This window comes from Chanodichthys erythropterus, chromosome 5, assembly GCF_024489055.1.
Source record: "Chanodichthys erythropterus isolate Z2021 chromosome 5, ASM2448905v1, whole genome shotgun sequence".
NCBI classification, from domain to species: Eukaryota; Metazoa; Chordata; class Actinopteri; order Cypriniformes; family Xenocyprididae; genus Chanodichthys; species Chanodichthys erythropterus.
The window spans coordinates 29443300-29449299 of NC_090225.1; positions in this window are offsets into that span (position 1 = coordinate 29443300).

Below are 6000 nucleotides of genomic sequence, written 5' to 3' on the forward strand. Positions count from 1 at the left end.
GAAAAATGCATGGTGCCTACAGTGAAACATGGTGGTGTCAGTGTCCTTATGTGGGGCTGCATGAGTGCTGCTGGTGTCGTTTCATTGACGGCATCATGAATTCACAGATGTACTGCTCTAATCTGAAAGAGAAGATGCTACCATCACTCCGTGCCCTTGGTCGTCGTGCACTTTTCCAACATGACAATGATCCTAAACACACATCTAAGGGCACTGTTGGATTTCTGAAGAAGAACAGGGTGAAAGTGATTCAGTGGCTCCTGATCTGAACCCAATCGAACACCTATGGGGAATTCTGAAGAGATATTGAGCATCACTCTCCATCCAGCATCCAGTCTCTAAAAGAGGTCATTCTTGAAGAATGGGAAAAGATAGATGTTGCAAAATACGCCAGTTTGTTCATTCCATTCAAAATCATGGAGGCCAACAATAGTTTTTGTTGTGGGGTGTGCTCATTTTTGCACCATCCTAATTTGAGTAAAACTGATTTTATCCTGATATTATCCTTACTTTCATGTGATAAGTTAAACAGATGTCATATTAAACTTATTCTTATCAACATTTTGAAAATTGTTTTTGTGTTCATTGAGATATTGTTTAAAATGTTACTTTTCAAAGGGGGTGCACTCATTTACGCTGAGCATTATAAATTATACAACCTTTAAGCCCCAGAAAGGTAGTAAAGACATCATTAAAATAGTTAATGTGACTCCAGTTCATGTGATGCTGTCGGCGTTCTGAAGTAGAACCTGGAAGCGCTGGACTGTGTTCACTTCATCAACAGTGTAGAGACTGACAGGGAAGAGAAGAAATTGTTGAACAAAGCCATTATTTTTGTTTGTTTTTTGAACCTCTCGTTAAAGCCTCTAGTGCGGCTGTCCCCTGTCATTTTGCGCCCTAGCCAACCACATATGTCGCCTATGCCACGGGCCGGCCCTGTATAACCCCTCTACCCTCGAACCTGGGTCTCTGGAGTGGGAGTCAGACGCTCTAACAAGGAGGCTAAATGCTGCAACCCCTAGAGTTCAGGGGAGTGAGGTTTACACGCACAGCTCTCATCTGTTACACCTGCGTTGGAGTCGTCCTAACGTCACACTGACGTCCAGTGCTCGTTGGATGTATGACGAAGGCCATTTTTACTCAATATTTAGGAACTGACACAATATGGCCAATGCTGATCATCTCAAAATGATTAAATATCTGCTGATATAGCTGTCTGGCCTCACAGCTGTAAACAATTAGCAATTTACACACCAGATGGACCACAAATCCAGTCATAAGTCACACAGGTATATTTGTAGCAATAGCCAACAATACATTTAAATGGGTCAAATTGTTGATTTTACTTTTATGCTGAAAATCATTAGGATATTAAGTAAAGATCATGTTCCATGAAGATGTTTTGTAAATTTACTACAATTTTAAAGGCGATTTTCTAAATATTTAGATTTTTTTGCACCCTCAGATTCCAGATTTTCAAATAGTATTCAAATAGATTTTCAAAACTGGGTGATTTATTTCAAATAGTTGTATCTCAGCCAAATATATTATATTATTATATCCTAACAAACCATACATCAATGGAAAGCTTATTTACTCAGCGTTCAGATTGATGTATAAATTGACCCTCATGGCTTGTGGTCCAGGGCCACATATGAAGGAAACTGCCTATGGCCACTTCCAGTATAAGAACTCAGATTTGTAAATGAACACTGTGTCTTTTCATGTAGCCTAACTGAAGTTATTAAGATGTGTCTTAAAACATGGCTTCTTTACTTTCAGTAATTTATAGTGCACAGATGTGACTGGAAATAGGTAAAGTTGAGGACAAATAGATGTATTAGGCTAACTGTGATTCACAATTTAAATGTTATTTATACGATAAGACACTGGATGGCAGCAAAGGTTTATTTTACTTCTTGACTAAAATCAAATTTACACAAATAATTCACTCTTAAAGACTTATTCCCACTTATTTTATCTTTTATTTCACCTTTATTCATTTTTTTGCAGGTGTGGATTTTAAAAGAGTCAAATTTTTGTTGTAAAAAAAAAAAAAATCAAGCCTATTTTAAGACTTTCATGATGACTTTATTTTCATGACAAGCACATTTCCCTTAAAATTCTCACTTTTGTAATGCATCCAGACTTATTTTTGAATTATTTTGTTATCATTATTCTCAGTATATTCTCAAAACCACCATCAGTTAAAGGCAATTTAACAAATATTACCATAATGTATAAATACTTTACAATTTAAATAATTTATCATAAATTTATTTAAAAATAATAATGAAACGTAATTAATTTTAAATTACACATATAATTGGTTGGGTGTGTGGCAGCAGGATTTGCACTTAATTGTCATGAAGTAAAATATAATAGTGCTAAAAATGTTTTATTTATTCTAGTCTAAACATAAAATCAATCATAATTTCTTTATTTGAGTTTAGGGATGGATTGTCAGTAGATGTTTTATTGAAACTTGTTTATTGAAAATGATACCAAAAGTGACTTATTTCACCAGCAAAGGTGACTTTTTAAATATTGAGTTATAAACAACCTTTTCCCACCAAACACCTGAATCCTGAATCCTGTTCCTCTCTCACACATGCTGCTGATGCTCCGCTGACCTCGACCGCCTTCAGAACAGACAACCTTAAAGTCTCTTTAGCTGCGCGGTCAATGTGAAGCGTCCTCCTCCAGGCTTTGGAAATACGTTTTTTAATAATGCAATTTCATACGCTTTAGTCGCAGGGCTGGCCTCGCACAATTCTTTTCTGTCATATAGAAAGGAATTGTTGAATACATGTCACACATAACATGACTCTGAGAGTCCCTGCTGAGTTCAGAGCGCTGAGTGACATTCATGAGCCGCCGCTCCGGTCCCTCTCTCTTCTTCTCCACTCTCTCAGGTTTACCTGTGCGTTTAATCTTCATCTGTCTTCATTACGCAACATCATGATGTGCCACGGATGCTTTTTCACTAGAATGAAATGAATTTGTTTAAATGTATAAAATATATTTTGTGGGGGAAAAACAAACAATATATTGAAATATGTTCATTAAACATTATAGTTACTTCATAATTCTAGAATACATCAAATCTACAGAAATCCTCTTTTTTCTCTAGTAATATGATACTTAATAAGAACAACAATTCCAACCCTTACAATTCATAATTGTGCAAACCTGTCAAGAACACATCCAGGTCAAATCAATATTTGATTATTGAGTCTTTTAGACTGTTTAAATGCATTCATGGGTCACTGTACAGATTTGGTTCAAAGTCAGATTTGGAAACTTCTTGAAAAAAATGTATTTTTCCACAAATTTTGTATGTATGTAAATTGTATAATATCCAAGGTACACATTTCTAGTAATTGTGCAGTTAATTCTCATATTTTATTTTCAGAAAGTTTTGGAATATTTTATTTTCCTCTCCCCAAATTCGTCACTACTGAAACACAAAATATAAATAATTTAATAAGAAGGGTTACATTGACCTATTAAGATTTTGATTACATTTACTTACTACATTTTATATATATATATATATATTTTTTTTTTAGAGGTAAATCAATAATAATTACAATTTTAACAATATTTCATGTGTAATTTATGAGATTTGTTGGATTTTGAATCCAATATTACTTTGTAAAAGTCATAAAGTTGATCATATTTCAAAGTGAAGGATTCATTAGTATGAATAAACATTGAACTAAACACTATAATAACATCTTAGTTGATCATTCAATATACTTTATTTTAGACAAAACATCCCATGTTTCGGTCGTGACAGTAATGTGTTGGTAGTGACCGCATCACATTACAGGATTTAACTCGTATACTAAAACATACTAAAATACTAATGATTTGCATAATTGTACTAAAACGTTGTTTATTTCCCCCAAATAAATGACTGTGTTCTCTTTTGTCACTACTCAAAACAATGGTCATTGTGGTGTTTCTGTAGTGACAATTTTAGATATTTTGGAGTTGCTCAAAGATGATAATCAGCACATGGCTTTCAGTTCTGAACAGTTGCACACACATACAAACTACATTTAATGGAATAACACTCAAAAAAGTTTGTTTAATTGCAGAAAAAGGGTGTTTGGTAGTGACGTTCCTTAAGGTCACACACAGATTTTCAGACATGTGAACACATTTAACTCAGAATGATGATCTATCTACTCTGAAAGAGAGGCTGTGAGAGGAGGAACACAGGAATATTTCCTGATCAGAAAGTGTGTTAAAATCAGCCAATGGACTCAAACACACTGTTTCGGTGGTGATATAAAAATGTGTGACACATTTATTTTACATGAAGTTTAATGATTTACAAAGAAAAAATATAAAATAATGTATAATAAAAACAACAATGGAATAAAATGCAAAAATTATTTCAATATCATTTTCACAAGTTGAAATATAAAGGTTCAGGACAGACACCTCCCAACTGAAAGTACCCAATAAATGATGATTACATACATATATATATTAATCTTACTGACATTTTAAATATTATTGTGGGATTCAATAGATAATAGAAGGATCTTAGTAAACATCTAAAATTTGAATACTTAAATGCTTTTTAAATGTGTTTTTTGGTTGTGGGACAGCAGTTTGCACCAATTCTGAAGAATGGCCCATAAATGCATATTTACACATTTAAAATGTGCAATCTTTCTTTTTCAGTAAAGAGGATGAAAAATATTGCTGACTCATCCTGCACTCTCAGGTCTCTGTCCACTAAAATATTTGAGAATAAGAAAAACCTAAAAAGTCAAAAATAATATATCAAATATCAAAAAGTTAGTTTAATGCCAAAATAATGACATATACGTAGGCTATTTAAACTATTTTTACATCATGGTATTTTGTTGTACTGCCTTTTAATTTACCTTTAATTTATTCTGATTTAAATACAAATTACTGAAGTATCAAGAATCACCATCAAGAGTTATGTGAATTAATAAAAACAAAAACTTAAACGTTTGGACACATTGTGATGATGAGAATTTGGAGGGTAAATGTGATTAATTTGCATGAAAACAATGTCACAATACAAACAGCAGTCCTGTTGGCCTGATTTTCATTTTCTTCTTGTGATTTTGCTGTTTTGGTGAGCTACATTTCCTTGTCCACAGCATGATTTAGTAAATGTCTTGTAAAAGGGAGATGATGTCCTCTCTTTTCCTCTTAAAGAAGGGTTAGGGTTCATAATCATTCCTGTTCAATGGGCCGCTGTGGGCCACAGACCTTAGTAGATGTCCCATGATGCAGTTGTGCTTAAAATTTCAGGGTGTCTTGAAGGCTGGCTGCCTCGGTAACTCAGCGATGACAAGCACTTCCCAGTCGGCATCTCTGTCTGCAGGGGAGACAAAGGGAGCCTCCGGCCCCGAGCCAAACCAATAGATGTGTACACTGCTGCAAGTCAGTTCCCAAGGCCAGGGGCCGGCGGTTGCATGACAAAGAGGCCCCGCGCTGAGGGCCGCCTTCCCCTGGAGAGAGAGTGGCGCTTCTGCCCAGCGGGATCCCTGCGCTCGGGCAAGAGGAGGAGCCAGTGTGAGTGTGTGTGTGTGTGTGTGTGTGCATGTGTGTGTATGTGTGCACTTATGATGCTTTTCATTCTAACTCAAAGTCAACCGAGGCTTGGTATACTCAAATTTTAATAATGACTGTGTTCCCCCAAGCCAGTGTTATTTTAATATCATTGAGATACTATTATAGTTTTTATTAATATTTTGAATTAGTTTTTAATTTTACATTTTGTTTTCATTTCAATTTTAGTTTAATTTCTTTCAGTTAGTGTTTTTTTTTGTTGTTGTCATTTTTATTCGTTTTTAGTATAGTATGCATATTTAGATTTATTTAACTAAAAAAATATTAAATACTTAAGGCTACTTATTTTTTTTTGTGTGTGTGTGGGTTTGTATTAATTTGTTAATTTAATATTGATGTTTTAATTTGAAGAGGTTACATGTAGAATTCAAA